The sequence below is a fragment of the Oryctolagus cuniculus genome, chromosome 1 (assembly GCF_051225735.1).
Source record: "Oryctolagus cuniculus isolate XC-2025 breed Fujian yellow rabbit chromosome 1, ASM5122573v1, whole genome shotgun sequence".
Taxonomy (NCBI): Eukaryota; Metazoa; Chordata; class Mammalia; order Lagomorpha; family Leporidae; genus Oryctolagus; species Oryctolagus cuniculus.
Window position 1 is genome coordinate 131,468,030 of NC_142867.1, and position 17,627 is coordinate 131,485,656.

Below are 17,627 nucleotides of genomic sequence, written 5' to 3' on the forward strand. Positions count from 1 at the left end.
GAATTTTAGCATCATTTTTTCTAGCTCTGAGAAGAACATCGTTGGTATGTTGATTGGGATGGCATTGAATTTGCAAATTGCTTTTGGTAGTATGGACATTTTGATATTATTCTTCCCATTCACAAACACAAGTTTTCTGTGAGACTGTCAAAAAGCCTTGACAAAAATTGGACTTTATTACACAAAACTTGGTCACTTTTTGGGATCATTTAAATCCATATTTTGCACTAATATTTGATAAATAATGAAAGACTTTCTCTGAGCATTTTAGTAGGAGAAACTAAAATATTTATTTTATCAATTTCTTCAAATATTGTTTAGATGTGATATTCAAATATTGTTTAGAGCCATTGTCTGTATTCCCTCTAAATTAGGATCTTTTTGCTTTTTGCCTGTTAAACTTGCCCTTGATTCAACAACCCTTTTTAATGTAATGTAAACTGAAAATGTCATTTCATAAGCTAAAAAAATGACAAAGAAGGAAAAAGAAGGGAGGGAGGTTGAGTATATAATTATGTTCTCTGAATTCTTTCTATAAACCATATTGAATCTTTTAAAAGGTAATTAAAATTAAAACTCTAAATTGGACCATTATGACCAATATTTAAAACAAGTGATTAAAAACTGTAGATGCCTTCAATTTTGATTATCATTCTTATTTAGACTATCTGAAAGAAATCCGGTTTCTCACTTTAAAATATACCAGTGTATTAGAATTCAGTATTAAATGACTTTGTTTAAAAGTGTTATTTAATCTATTGCTTTAAGTGGTAATACTATGGCCATTGTAAAACAAAATCCTTATCATTTTTCATAAAACAGAAAGGGCCTTTAAAACATCATCACTAAAAATATTAAGAGACCTAAAATATAACATTCTTAAAACCCAAGTGATACCATTCAAAATTTTCAAATATGCAGGGATAGTTCGTGTCAAGTAACTAAATAATTGTTAAGTGTATGTATGTAATAGCTTCTATAAATTCTTTTGGCAAGGGCTGGCACTGTGGCATAGTGGGTGAGGTGCTGCAGTGCTGGTATTCCATAGGGGCATCAGTTCAAGACCTGGTTGCTCCACTCCCTATCCAGCTCTCTGCTATGGCCTGGGAAAGCACTATAAAATGGTCCAAGTCCTTGGGCCCCTGAACCTGCATAGAAGACCAGGAAGAGGCTCCTGGCTCCTGCCTGCTAGTCGGCACAGCTCCAGCCATGGAGGCCAACTGTGGAGTGAACCAGTGAATGGAAGACCACTCTCTCTGCCTCTCCTTCTCTCTCTGTGTAATTCTGACTTTCAAATAATATAAATAAATCTTTAAAAACTTCTTTTGGCAAATAGATGAAGCTATTTGTTATACAATTCAAATAAATAGCAAACATACTAGAAAAATATATTGAATAAAATTTAAGCAACTCATAGCTATACACAGAAATTTCTCACCATAACAACATAGCAACCACTAAATTTCCAAACTTAATTTTCCACAACTTAGAATCTTTAACTCCAGAAGGAGTACTAAATTGACAGAACAGTGGCCTATGTATCAGGATACCTAATTCTAATACAGAATTATCCCTGCTACAACTTACCTATGTGACCTTGAACAATTCACTTTACTTCTCTGGGCCTTGGCATTTAGCATCCTCATGTGATAAAGGAGGCTTGGATAATATCAGGTGTACTCAAGATAGACTTCAACGATCTCTCAGTTTCCAAACAGGCACCTTAAGGGAAAGTAATACTTTAGATCAAAGCTTACATTTTTAAATATAAATATATTTTAAACTGTTTCTACAACTAGTACAAAACAACACATTCAAATGTGTAACCATGCCACTTTTCAATATTTGGGAATAATTAATGCATCATTTTAGAGCATTGTCTTGAGGCTGTGGTGTAGCCAGTAAAGCCACTGCATGCAGTGTGGGCATCCCATATGGAGGTCGGTTCAAGTCCCGGCTGCTCCACTTTCCATCCAGCTCTCTGCTAAGCCTGGGAGAGCAGTAGGAAGTTGGCCCAAGTCCTTGGGCCCCTGAATCTGCATGGGAGACCCTGAAGAGGTCCTGGCTCCTGGCTTCAGATTGGCATATCTCTGACCTTTTAGGCCATCTGGGGAGTGAACCAGCAGATGGAGGACCTCTCTCTCTCTCTCTTCCTCTTGTTCACTATCTGTGTAACTCTGACTTCCAAATAAATAAATAAATCTTTAAAAAAAATCAAAAGAATATTGGCTTGCACACAGTGAACCACTAAGTACAAGATATTATTAGTAATATTAGATTGAAATATTGAAGTAAACTAGGCAATAAGCCTTAAGATGCAAATTAATACCAAGAAATATAATCTCAAATTTCTGTGTTCAACAAGGTAGTCTCTTTTTCACTACTAACTTTATACTGAATAAGATATTTTGATATTTTGTTAAGAGTAAATTTATCAGGGGCCAGAGCCGTGGCTCACTTGGTTAATTCTCTGCGTGTGGTGCTGGTATCCCATCTGGGCAAAGGGTTCTAGTCCTGGTTGCTCCTCTTTCAGTCCAGCTCTCTGCTATGGCCCGGGAAGGCAGTGGAGGATGGCCCAAGTGCTTGGGCCCTGCACCCGCATGGGAGACCAGGAGAAAGCACCTGACTCCTGGCTTTGGATAGGCACAGCTCCAACTGTGGTGGCCATTTGGGGAGTGAACCAACGGAAGGAAGACCTTTCTGTCTTTCTCACTGTCTATAACTCTACCTGTCAAATAAAAAAATTACTAGTTTTTCATAAAAACTGCAGTATTGAAAAGGTTCTAAAATCCCTCTAATTCTAAATGTCTGTGACTGCTAACTCATTAGCACATATTGCATTCTTTATATCTGGGTAATCATGATAATTCACTTTTAAATGATTAACAGATCTGCTTTACATATAAATGCATACTTTACCAAAAATCATACAATAAGCAGGCTACATACTTTACTTCAAGTAAAACTGCCATATCCAGTACTACAATTGTAAATAAGACAGTTTCAATTGTTCAGCATTATCAATTATAAATTCCAATAGTGTAGCAATAGTCATAAGAATAAAGGGACTGATGCTGTGGCATAGCAAGTAAAGCTGTGGCTTGCAGTGCCGACATCCCACATGGGTGCCAGTTCAAGTCCTGGCGACTCAAATTACTATCCAGCTTTTTAGGCAAGTAAGACTTACTATCCAGCAGTAGAGGATGACCCAGACCCTTGGGCTCCTGAACCTGCATAGAAGACCCAAAAGAAGCTACTGGCTCCTGGCTTTGGATCAGCACAGCTCCAGCCATTGTGGCCAAATCAGGAGTGAACCAGTGGTTGGAAGACTGCTCTCTCTCTCTCTCTCTCTCTCTCTCTCCTTCTCTGTGTGTGTAACTCTGACTTTCAAGTAAAATAAATAAATCTTTTTTAAAAAAGGACTAAATAAAAAGGAAGGTGAAGATTACAAAATTGTTTAACTTTCATTTAAGAAATATAAATTTCCAAAGTACAGCTTTTGGATTACAGTGGCTTCCCCTCCCCCATAACTTCCCTCCCACCCATAACCCTCCTATTTCCTGCTCCCTCTCCCATTCCAGAATATTACAAAATTGTATGAAGGACATTTGTACAGTATACAAATATACTGATTTCTAATGTAATATTTGAATACTTGAAGCAAGAAGGCTAAGTACTTCTTTGCCAAAATAACATGTTTTGTCCAGTGTAAAACCCATTTGCCATCCCAATACACAAAGGGATTTGGGCAATAAGGAAAAAAGAAGTCCACACATGCAGAAATGTTAAGCAAAACAAAATAGAGAATGTATTTAGTTTCATGCAAATCACATGAGAATTAATAGTATTCCACCAATTTCCAACAAACATTTTTAACTTTAATGAATGAATGAATTTTCAGTTACATAGCAGAAAACTTCTACCCTCTCCCATAAAACTGAAAGAGAAACTTTTTAAAAGTAAAAACTGATGAAAGAATTCTGCAATACACGTTAATGTTAAGTAGCCCAGCAGAGTTTATTTAGAAATACAAACACACACACAGAAAATAAATACATTAAAATCTTACTGAATAGTTCAGTAATCGTTCAGGATCCAATATAGTGTGCAAAAGATTCTTGATTTCCCAGTCACTTTGTATAGGAAATGATTTGCTTTGCTATGTAGCATGTAACTTTAGATTCCTGAACACCTCCACTTTGCTTCTTACCCTGAGTCCCAGCAAATACAGGAACACAGCTGTTGAATCATTCATTTTCTGGATTTGGGAATATCAAAGAATTAATGAGTATAGAAAGTTGTACAGCAGAGACCAAGAATATCCAAGGGAGGTCAGGAAAACCAATTGAACAAGTCAAAATACTATGAATGTATACTGAATGCTCTGTTTTTAATATGTCTTACTTACCTAAAAAGACATGAGGGCTATTGCTCTCTCTCTTAATACAACTAAGGAGAAGATATCACCAATGCTTGAGAAAAATGAATAGACAGCAGAGCTAATACAAAATCCCAAAAATCCAAAATAGAATAACTGGATATGCACTCCTTACACACATCCTGAAGTGGCAATGAAGTAGAACAAATCTAAAATTAGAAAAAATTCTTTTTTAAAGATTTATTTATTTATTTGAAAGTCAGAGTTACACAGAGAGAGGCAGAGAAGAGAGAGGGGTCTTCCATCCACTGGTTCACTCCCTAGTTGGCTGCAATGGCCAGAGTTGTGCCGATCCAAAGCCAGGAGCAAGGAGCTTCTTCCAGGTTTCTCACATGGGTGCAGGGGCCCAGGACTTGGGCCACCTTCTACTGCTTTCCCAGGCTATAGCAGAGATCTGGATCTATATGAGATGCCAGCACTGCAAGTGGTGGTTCTACCCACTACACCACACTGCTGGCCCTGAAAATTCTTGTCAAATTAAGAACATTTAACCTTTGTTTTAGAATGAATTATTAAAATATCTAAACTGGGGGAATATATAATTTCTTTCTTTAGAAATCAGAAGAGAAAAACAACACTTCAAGGCTACTGTGACACCACACAGAAGGAATGGAGAATCATGACCTCAATTAGCCTAGGGACAGAATAAAAGGGAGGGAAATAGGAACAACAGAATTAAGATGAATAAGCTTTGATAGTGGAGAGAATCTGAATGTAAAGAAAAGGCATGCAGTTAACTGAAACAATAGAGATAAGTCTGAGAGGAAAAAACATTGTTAAGACATATTAATGGGGCCAGGGCTGTGGCTTAGTAAAGTCAAAAAAAAATCTAAAATTTGTTTTTAAATTATATAATTAAAAAAGATAAAAAAGATGTTCAATCTTAAGTCTCTACAGCATAAGATAAACATCAATTTTCCCAGGTTCTATTTGCATTTATTAACAAAGTTTCATGGGTATAATCACTAGAGTGGCTCCAATAAGTCTTTTTATAAAAATTATTTTTTTATTTTGACAGGCAGAGTGGACAGTGAGAGAGAGAGACAGAGAAAAAGGTCTTCCTTTTTCTGTTGGGTTACCCCCCAGTGGCCGCTGCGGCCAGTGTGCTACGGCCGGCACACTGTGCTGATCCAAAGCCAGGAGCCAGGTGCTTCCTCCTGGTCTCCCATGCAGGTGCAGGGCCCAAGCACTTGGGCCATCCTCCACTGCTCTCCTGGGCCATAGCAGAGAGCTGGACTAGAAGAGGAGCAACTGGGACAGAATCTGGTGCTCCCACCAGGACTAGAACTCGGTGTGCCTGAGCCACAGGTGGGCCTCCCTCCAATGAAAGGGGCTAAAATCCATCAAAATAAACTCTAGGCACTGTCCTTGTGCTCCCAGTGACTTTTTCACTCTAGGGTCTCACAAACCTTCTGAATTCTTTAGATCACCTGTGATGTCCATTTGTTCTCAAAGATGCAAGTAATTTCCCCTCTTGGAACCTTGTTATTAACTGTGCTGTATGAGAAATGAAGTCTCCTACACACCTTGTGCTTTTGATTCTCCAAATCATGTTGTCTGCTAGGACTTTGGCCATGAATATAGGACAGCAATACCTGAACATGATTACTGAGATCTCCTTAATAAAGGATAGATTGGGGCCAGCACTGTGGTGCAGTGGTGTAATCCTTTACCTGCAGTGCTGGTACCCCATATGTGTACCAGTTCTAGTCCCCATTTCTCCTTTTCCCATCCAGCTCTCTGCAATAGCCTGGGAAAGCCATAGAAGCTGTTCCAAGTGCTTTGCTCCCTGCCAAAATGTGGGAGACCTGGAAGCTCCTAGCTCAGATTGGCCCAGCTCCAGACATTGCAGTCATTAGGGGAGTAAATGAGCATATGGAAGACATTTCTCTCTGTCTCTTCCTCTCACTGTCTGTAAGTACACCTGTCAAATAAATAAATAAATTCTTTATATATATATGTGTGTACATTTATTTATATTTGCATGTATATAAATATATTCATATATATATTCTATCGTTTGAGGTAAGTCAGCTTGAGCATGTCCCGAATTGCACATCTCTTCCCTCTCTTACTCCCACTCTTATATTTAACAGAGATCACTTTTCAGTTAAGTTTCAACACTTGAGAATAACTGTGTATTGATTACAGTATTCAACCAAAAATATTAAGTAGAACAAATAAACAACAAAAATACTGAGAGGGATAACGTGTTAAGTTGTTCATCAACAGTCAGGGCAAGGGCTGATCAAGTCACCATTTCTCATAGTGTTCATTTCACTTTAACAGGTTTCCTTTTAATATATAATAATTATAAACAGATAATATCCAAGATGGAGGAATAGTGAGGGTGTGCACCGATAGTCCGGGAAAATTTAGTTTAATAAAAGCAGAGTTACAGTAGCCTCAGAAAAAGGATCAGGAAAAAAATTGCAGAGGAAACTCTTCCGGAGCTAGTGGCTGTGACTCAGAGGACCTACTGGGACAGCAGGGTCACCCACCATGCGGAAGCCGAACCGTGGGAGCTGCAGAATCTGAGCGCCAGTGAGGGAAGGGGGGTCAATGTGACACAGACACCAGCGGGGAGAGGAGGGATGACCAGGGCTCCGAGTCCACACATCAGCGCTGGAAGTGGAGGTGAGGTCAGTAACCGGAGACATTGGCGGGGAAACGGCAGACAGAATTTTAGAGGGAAGCGGGCTTTGAAGCGGGAAAGTTCAACAGACTGAATACAGGAGAGAAGGAAAAAAAAAGGTGGGGGTGTACTGGTACAGACAAGTTCCTCTCTCCCCCAACCTTGCAAAGGCAAGCAAGAGACAAGAGCTGGGATATACATAATAAAAGAGGAGCGTTAAGGCTACAATTCAGTAGCATAGGCAACCCAGTGGGAGCTGCAGGAGAAACGGAGCCTGCACAGACTCTTTGGGTAGAAGCCAGAGATCAGAAGCTAAATAGCATCCATTCTACTCAGCCTTGCAGTATTACTTACGTCCTGAATAAAAAATAAAATAAAATAAAATAAATAAATGAATAAATAAATAAATAAAGAGAGATTTACCATGCATAACCTGAGGGTGTCACCTTTGCACACCTGTAACCCTGAAGAACCAAGCAGAGCTCTCAGGCCACACCCATCTCAAGCCTCCAAGGCTCCTCCAACAGCAGGCAGTCCACTTAACACAGACATAGTATTAAAAAAAAACACCTCACAGTGAGGGAAAAAGAATTAACCATGCCAAGCAATAAACACAGAAATCGAGGGAACAAGATCAACGATGACACTATGATGCCTCCAAATAAACAAAACACCCCAAGCCAAGATTATGAAGATGATGAGATAGAAGAAATGCAAGATACGGATTTCAAAAAATTTATGATAAGAACATTTAGAAGTTTTCAAAAGCAAATCCTTGAACTACAGAAATCCTTATTGGACAGGATTGAAAATCTCTCTCGTGAAAATGAAATTTTAAGGAAGAATCAAAATGAAATGCAGAAACGAGTAGAACAGGAAAGTGTGATAGTGAAGAGAAATAAAAATGAAATGAAGAGCTCAATAGATCAAATGACAAACACATTAGAGAGCTTAAAAACAGAATGGGGGAAGCAGAAGAGAGAATATCAGACTTAGAAGACAGAGAACAGGAAAGGATACAGTCAAACCAAAGGAAAGAAGAGGAAATTAGAAATCTAAAAAAATATTGTTGGGAATCTACAGGATACTATTAAAAACACCAACATTGGAGTTCTAGGAGTTCCTGAAGGCATGGAGAGAGTGAAAGGATTAGAAGGCCTTTTTAGTGAGATACTAGCAGAGAACTTTCCGGGCATGGAGAAGGACAGAGACATCCTAGTACAGGAAGCTCATAGAATCCCCAATAAACATGACCAAAAGAGATCTTCACCACGACACGTTGTAATTAAACTCACCACAGTGAAACATAAAGAAAAGATCCTAAAATGTGCAGGAGAGAAACATCAGATTACTTTCAGAGGATCTCCAATCAGACTCACAGCAGACTTCTCATCAGAAACCCTAAAAGCTAGGAGGGAATGGCGAGACATAGCACAGGTGCTAAGAGAGAAAAACTGCCAGCCCAGAATATTATATCCTGCTAAGCTATCATTTGTGAATGCAGGTGAAATTAAGACCTTCCATAGCAAACAAAAATTGAAAGACTTTGCCGCCACTCATCCGGCCCTGGAAAAGATACTTAAAGATGTGCTACACTCAGAAACACAGAATTCTACCAGACATTTAAAGAACTAATCCCATTTCTTCTCAAACTATTCAGAACAATCAAAAAAGAGGGAATCCTCCCAAATTCTTTCTATGAAACCAGCATCACCTTAATCCCTAAGCCAGAGAAAGATGCAGCGCTGCAAGAAAATTATAGACCAATATCCCTGATGAACATAGACGCAAAAATCCTCAATAAAATTCTCACCAATAGAATACAACAACACATCAGGAAAATCATCCACCCAGACCAAGTGGGATTTATCCCTGGTATGCAGGGATGGTTCAACACTCGCAAATGAATCAATGTGATTCACCACATTAACAGATTGCAGAAGAAAAACAATGTGATTATCTTAATAGATGCAGAGAAAGCATTCGATAAAATTCAACACCCTTTCATGGTGAAAACTCTAAGCAAATTGGGTATAGAAGGAACATTCCTCAATATAATCCAAGCAATTTATGAAAAAACCCACGGCCAGCATCCTATTGAATGGGGAAAAGTTGGAAGCATTTCCACTGAGATCTGGTACCAGACAGGGATGCCCACTCTCACCACTGCTATTCAATATAGTCCTGGAAGTTCTAGCCAGAGCCATCAGAAAGAAAAAGAAATTAAAGGAATACAAATTGAGAAGGAAGAAGTCAAACTATCCCTCTTTGCAGATGATATGATTCTTTACTTAGAGTATCCAAAGAACTCTACTAAGAGACTATTAGAACTCATAGAGGAGTTTGGCAAAGTGGCAGGATGTAAAATCAATGCACAAACATCAACAGCCTTTGTATACACAAGCAATGCCATGGCTGAGAAAGAACTGCTAAGATCAATCCCATTCACAATAGCTACAAAAACAATCAAATACCATGGAATAAACTTAACCAAGGACGTTAAAGATCTCTACGATGAGAATTACAAAACCTTAAAGAAAGAAATAGAAGAGGATACCAAAAAATGGAAAAATCTTCCATGCTCATGGATTGGAAGAATCAATATCATCAAAATGTCCATTCTCCCAAAAGCAATTTATAGATTCAATGCAATACCAATCAAGATACCAAAGACATTCTTCTCAGATCTAGAAAAAATTATGCTGAAATTCATATGGAGGCAAAAGAGACCGCGAATAACTAAAGCAATCTTGTACAACAAAAACAAAGCCAGAGGCATCACAATACCAGATTTCAGGACATACTACAGGGCAGTTGTAATCAAAACAGCATGGTACTGGTACAGAAACAGATGGATAGACCAATGGAACAGAATTGAAACACCAGAAATAAATCCAAACCTCTACAGCCAACTTATGTTTGATGAAGGATCTAAAACCAATTCCTGGAGCAAGGACAGTCTATTCAATAAATGGTGCTGGGAAAACTGGATTTCCACGTGCAGAAGCATGAAGCAAGACCCCTACCTTACACCTTAAACAAAATCCACTCAACATGGATTAAAGACCTAAATCTATGACCTGACACCATCAAGTTATTAGAGAACATTGGAGAAACCCTTCAAGATATTGGCACAGGCAAAGAGATTCTGGAAAAGACCCGGGAGGCACAGGCAGTCAAAGCCAAAATTAACATTTGGGATTGCATCAAATTGAGAAGTTTCTGTACTGCAAAAGAAACAGTCAGGAGAGTGAACAGGCAACCAACAGAATGGGAAAAAGTATTTGCAAACTATGCAACAGATAAAGGGTTAATAACCAGAATCTACAAAGAGATCAAGAAACTCCACAAAAACAAAACCAACAACCCACTTAAGAGATGGGCCAAGGACCTCAATAGACATTTTTCAAAAGAGGAAATCCAAATGGCCAACAGGCACATGAAAAAATGTTCAAGGTCATTAGCAATCAGGGAAATGCAAATCAAAACCACAATGAGGTTTCACCTCACCCCGGTTAGAATGGCTCACATTCAGAAAGCTACCAACAACAGATGCTGGAGAGGATGTGAGGAAAAAGGGACACTAACCCACTGTTGGTGGCAATGCAAACTGGTGAAGCCACTATGGAAGTCAGTCTGGAGATTCCTCAGAAACCTGAATATAACCCTACTGTTCAACCCAGCCATCCCACTCCTTGGAATTTACCCAAAGGAGTTTAAATTGACAAAGAAAAAGCAGTCTGCACCCTAATGTTTATTGCAGCACAATTCACAATAGCCAAGACCTGGAACCAACCTAAATGCCCATCAACGGTAGACTGGATCAAGAAATTATGGGATGTGTACTCTTTAGAATACTATACCGCAGTAAGAAACAACGAAATCCAGTCATTTGCAACAAAATGGAGGAATCTGGAACACATCATGCTGAGTGAAGTAAGCCAGTCCCAAAGGAACAAATGCCATATGTTCTCCCTGATCGGTGACAACTGACTGAACACCAAAAAGGAAACCTCCTGAAGTGAAATGGACACTATGAGAAATGGCGACTTGATCAGCATAGCCCTGACGCTTAATGAACAACTTAATACATTATCCCTCTTAGCATTTTTTTGTCTGTTCTACTTAATATGACTGGTTTAATTCTGTAATTATCACACAGTTATTCTTAAGTGTTGAAAATTAACTGAAATGTGATTCCTGTTAAACATAGAGTAGGAAGAAGAGAGGGAAGAGATGTACAATTTGGGACATGCTCAAGCTGACTTGCCCCAAATGGTAGCGTTAGAAACATACCAGGGGACTCCAATTTAATCCCATCAAGGTGGCATGTACAAATGCCATCTTACTAGTCCAAGTGATCAATTTCAGTTCACAATTGATCATAATGAAAGGACTAAGAGTCAAAGGGAGCTCATAAACAAGTGTAATACCTGCTAATACTAACCGATAGAATAAATAAAGGGGAGAGTGATCCAACATGGGAAGCAAGATACTCAGCAGACTCATAGAATAGCAGATTTCCTGAACAGCACTCTGGCCTCACAATCAGCCCTAAAGGCATTCCGATCTGGCTGAAAAGCCCAAGAGAGTATTTCAAGCATGGAAAGCCAAGACACTCTGGCAAAATTAAAAAAAACCTAAATGAAAGATCTCTGTGAGTGAGATCCCAGTGGAAAGAACAGGTCTTCAAAGAAGGAGGTACCTTTCTCTGAAGGGAGGAGAGAACCTCCACTTTGACTATGACCTTGTCTAAACAAGATAAGAGTCAGAGAACTCAAGGGGCTTCCATAGCCTTGGAAACTCATGACTGGAGCATAGGGAGATTACTGATGCCATAAACAGGAGTGTCAACTTGTAAAGTCAACAACAGGACTCACTGTGCACTTACTCCTCATGTAGGATCTCTGTCCTTAATGTGCTGTACATTGAGATTTAATGCTATAACGAGTACTCAAACAGTATATTTCACTTTGTGTTTCTATGGGGGTCAAACTGTTGAAAGCTTTACTTAATGTATACTAAACTGATCTTCTGTAAAAAAAAAAGAAGAAATTATCAATTCCCAACTTGACCCTCACTGGGATTAAACATGACAATAGGTCTGATCTGATTTCATCATCATTTAAAAAATCATTATTTTTCACTTTATGTTTCTGTGTGGGAGCAAACTGTTGAAATCTTTACTTAATGTATGCTAAACTGATCTTCTGTATATAAAGAGAATCAAAAATGAAAAAAAAACAGATAATATTATATAATTTATTATATGTACTATATATATTATATATATATATATATTATGGAGATTACTTCAATAGCCAGAGTGTGGCCAGGTTGAAGCCAGGAGCTTCTCCTCCAATGTGTGTGGCAGCAACCCAGGCACCTGGACCATCTTTCACTGCTTTTTCAAATCATTGGTAAGGAGCTGGATCAGAAATAATTATATATTTGTATATAAATAATAAATTTATATATAATAATTATATCTCATATATTTATAATAATTATATGTAATTCTATATTATATAGAAATATATAATATAATATGATATATTATAATATATATTATAATACATAATATAATATATTATATAAAGAACTATATAATATAATATATTATAATATACATATATATATATATAAATATATATATGATGGACCAAAATGTGGCATTCTGCATTTGGCAGAAGGGACAGGCTCCAATATCTACTGTCTATGTCTGTATGTCAGTATAATGCAGGAGGCAACCCCTCTACAAAATAAGAAAAGCTATTTCAGTTCAGCTGGACATCATTCTGCTGACTGTTGACCTTATTACTGTTAGTCTGGATGCTTTCATTGGTTGCAATTCAGGACCCAATTTTCCCATAGATATAAACATCATCAAACATGAAAATTTGGTAAGAAAAGCTTAAACTGAGAGTTATGATTAATAACTATTTAAAAAAAATTCTCAGAACCCATCTAATCCAAACCTTGGACAATTGGAAGCTGTTGTACTTGGCCCACCCATAAACGAAATGGATTCTAAATCCTTTAACTGCAAGGAGAGTATCATAGACATTAATGCTCCAAACGGATCCAGTTCCCTGCTAACGTGTCTGGAAAAGCGGCACAGGATGACTCAAATATTGGGGCTCCTGCACCCATGTGAGAGACCTGGAAGAAGCCCCTGGCTCCTGATATCAGTCTGGCCTAGCCACAGTCATTGCAGCCATTTGAGGAGTGAACAAACCAGGAGGAAGATCAATCTCTCCCACTCTCTCTTTCTAGTGCTGCCTTTCAAGTTCTTAAATAGATCTTTTAGTGTTAGCAGATACTAGACTTGTTTATGTGCTCCCTTTGACTCTTAGTCCTTTCATTATGATCAATTGTGAACTGAAATTGATCACTTGGAATAGTGAGATGGCATTGGCATATGCCACCTTGATGGGATTGAATTGGAATCCCCTAGTATGTTTCCAACTCTACCAATTGGGGCAAGTCAGCCCGAGCATGCCCCAAATTATACATCTCTTCCCTCTCTTATTCCCACTTTTATGTTTAACAGGGATCACATTTCAGTTAATTTTCAACACTTAAGAATAACTGTGTGATAATTACAGAATTAAACCAGTCATATTAAGTAGAACAGACAAAAAAAAATACTATGAGGGATAATGTATTAAGTTCCCATTAGCAGTCAGGGCTATGCTGATCAAGTCACCATTTCTCATAGTGTCCATTTCACTTCAGGAGGTTTCCTTTTTGGTGTTCAGTCAGTTGTCACCGATCAGGGAGAACATATGGTATTTGTCCCTTTGGGACTGGCTTACTTCACTCAGCATGATGTGTTCCAGATTCCTCCATTTTGTTGCAAATGACTGGATTTCGTTGTTTCTTACTGCGGTATAGTATTCTAAAGAATACATATCCCATAATTTCTTTATCCAGTCTACCATTGATGGGCATTTAGGTTGGTTCCAGGTCTTGGCTATTGTGAATTGTGCTGCAATAAACATTAGGGTGCAGACCGCTTTTTTCTTTATCAATTTAAACTCCTTTGGGTAAATTCCAAGGAGTGGGATGGCTGGGTCGAACGGTAGGGTTATATTCAGGTTTCTGAGGAATCTCCAGACTGATTTCCATAGTAGCTTGACCAGTTTGCATTCCCACCAACAGTGGGTTAGTGTCCCTTTTTCCTCACATCCTCGCCAGCATCTGTTGTTGGTAGATTTCTGTATGTGAGCCATTCTAACCGGGGTGAGGTGAAACCTCATTGTGCTTTTGATTTGCATTTCCCTGATTGCTAGTGACCTTGAACATTTTTTCATGTCTAGTATCTGCTAACACTAACCGATAGAATAAATAAAGGGGAGAGTGATCCAACATGGGAAGTGAGATACTCAGCAGACTCATAGAATGGCGGATGTCCTAAATAGCACTCTGGCCTCAGAATCAGCCCTAAAGGCACTCGGATCTGGCTGAAAAGCCCATGAGAGTATTTCAGGCATGGAAAGCCAAGACACTCTGGCAAAAAGATCTCTGTGAGTGAGATCCCAGTGGAAAGAACAGGTCTTCAAAGAGGGAGGTGCCTTTCTCTGAAGGGAGGAGAGAACCTCCACTTTGACTATGACCTTGTCTAAACAAGATAAGAGTCGGAGAACTCAAGGGGCTTCCATAGCCTTGGAAACTCATGACTGGTGCATAGGGAGATTACTGATGCCATAAACAGGAGTGTCAATTTGTAAAGTCAACAACAGGAGTCACTGTGCACTTACTCCTCATGTAGGATCTCTGTCCTTAATGTGCTGTACACTGAGGCTTAATGCTATAACGAGTACTCAAACAGTATATTTCACTTTGTGTTTCTATGGGGGTGCAAACTGTTGAAATCTTTACTTAATGTACACTAAACTGATCTTATGTTAAAAAAAAAAAAAAAAAAAAAAGAAACTATCAATTCCCAACTTGACTCTCACTGGGATTAAACATGACAATAGGTCTGATCTGATTTCATCATCATTTAAAAAAAATCATCTATTATTTTTCACTTTATGTTTCTGTGTGGGAACAAACTGTTGAAATCCTTACTTAAGGTATAATAAGCTGATCTTCTGTATACTAAGATAATCGAAAATGAATCTTGATGTGAATGGAAGGGGAGAGGGAGTGGGAAAGGGGAGGGTTGTGGGTGGGAGGGACGGTATGGGGGGGAAAGCTATTGTAACCCATGAGACGTACTTTGGAAATTTATATTCATTAAATAAAAGATTAAAAAAAAATAAATAGATCTTTTAGAAAGTAGATCACTTCAATAAATTTGCCATTGCTCAGTCATGATGACTTTTACTACCTTAAGTTCTTTTTCAAAAGATTTATTTATTGGAAAGGCAGAAAGAGGAGCTGGTGGTTGTGGTGAAGTGGACAAAGCTGCTATCTATTACATTGGCATTCTGTATGTGCACCAGTTCAAGTACCAACTATTTCATTTCTGATCCAGCTCCTTACCAATGGACTGAAAAAGCAGTGAAAGATGGTCCAAGTGCCTGGGATGCTGCCACGCACATCGGAGGAAAGCTCCTGGCTTCAACCTGGCCACACTCTGGCTGTTGAAGTCATCTCAAAAATGAATTAGGTGGTAGAAGATTTCTGCCTCTCCCTCTCTCTGTAACTCTTTCAAATAAGTAATTAAATATTTTAATATGATAAAAAAGGCAGAGAGACACAGAGACAAAGCAAGAAGGAAAGAGAAGCAGAGAGATCTCCCATCTGCTGGTTCACTTTCTATATGGCTACAACTGTGCAAGACCAGGTTCTCAAGTCCCCATTTAGGTCACAGTTCTCCAAATTAGATGACAGGAATGAAAGAATTTGAGCTATCATCCATTGCTTCCCAGGGATATTAACATGAAACTGATTTGGAAGTGGAGTACCCAAAACTCAGATTAGCACTGCAATATAGGATGTGGGCATCTGTTGTGACGGCTAACAAATTGGAAAACCTAGAGGAAAAATCAACAGATTCCTGGACATACACAATATACCAAAATTGAGTCATGAAGACACATAGAAAAGCTAAACAAATCAAAAACCAAGACAGAGATTGGATGAGTAATAAAGACCCTCCCAACAAGGATCAGACAGCCTCACAATTGAATTCTACAGGACTTTTAAAGAACTAATTCCAGTTCTTCTCAAACTATTCAAAACAATTGAAAGAGAGACAATCCTCTCAAACTCCTTCTATTAACCCTGCATCACCTTAATTCTTAAACTAGAAAAAGATACAGTGGAGAAAGAGAACTATAGAAAAATATCCCTGATGGGGGCCAGTGCTGTGGCACACTGGGTTGATCCTCCACCTGTGGAGCTGGCATCCCATATGGGTGCCAATTCTGGTCCCGGTTGCTTCTCTTCCAGTCCAGCTTTCTGCTCTGGACTGGGAGGGCAGTGGAGGATGGCCCAAGTGCCTGGGTCCCTGCACCCACTTGGGAGACCAGGGAGATGCTCCTAACTCTGGCTTCTGATTGGACCAGCACCACCTGTTGGGCTATATGGAGAATAAACAAGGAGATAAAATACTTATGTCTCTCTGCCTCTGCCTCTGCCTCTCCCTCTATGTAGCTCCACCATTCAAATAAATAATTCTTTTGAAAAAGTCAACAAACAATAAAGGCTGGTGGAGAGGTAGAGAAAAAGGTACCCTAACCTGCTGTTGGTGGGAATGAAGCTAGTATAGCCATTATGGAAGGTAGTATAAAAGTTCCTCAGAAATCTGAAAACAAACATACCATATGATCCTGCCATCTGACTCCTGGGAATTTATCCACATGAAATGAAATAGAATATGCATAGGCATGAGTTATCTGTACCCTCTTGTTTATTACAGCTCAATTCACAATAGCTAACATGGAATCAACCCAGATGTCCATCAGCTGGTGAATGGAAAAAGAATATGAGCTATATATACAGTGTAAAATACTATTCAGCCACAATTGAGAATGAAATCCTATCCTTTGTAACTAAACGGATGAACTGGAAACAATTATGCTTCATGAAAGAAGCCAGTCCCCAAAAGACAAATACCATATGTTTTCTCTGGCTGGTGGTAATTTATATATAGACAACAAAAAGTAGCATAGGAGTTAAATTGACATTTTGAGATTTGAGTATTGTTCATAGCACTTTTCTGCACTCTTTGATAGAGTATACAACATATACTCATTGATATTTCTGCTACTACTTGCTGAATTCTTTATTTTGTAGAGGGTTAAACTTGTGATTCTAAAATAAAATCAAAGCATGCAGCTGTAAAAATTAAAAGAAAATAAAACAAGAAGGAGGGAGTTGGAAATACGAGACCAAGGGAAGATAGGGTAGGATGTTATCAGTTTGCTCTTCAATCTGTATATATAAATTACATGAAATTTGTTCACTTAATATGCATTTAAAAATATAAACTTAACACTAGAAGAAAAAGACCTGAGATCAATGTTTTCTGGATCACCACTAATAAAATTTAGTCTTCATTTATGTCTGAACATATTTAATTTCTTATTTATTTATTTT

At 38.5% G+C, this 17,627-nt stretch overlaps 1 long non-coding RNA gene across 2 annotated transcripts in view; it reads right to left on the minus strand.

Annotated features, from left to right (window-relative positions):
- Positions 1-17,627, minus strand: part of LOC149128633 (uncharacterized) — a 92,502-nt gene that overhangs the window by 10,640 nt on the left and 64,235 nt on the right. For both annotated transcript variants that reach the window (XR_016222261.1, XR_016222262.1), the window contains exon 3: positions 1,588-1,722. This is a non-coding gene — a long non-coding RNA (uncharacterized LOC149128633). The remainder of the gene's footprint in view (positions 1-1,587; positions 1,723-17,627) is intronic.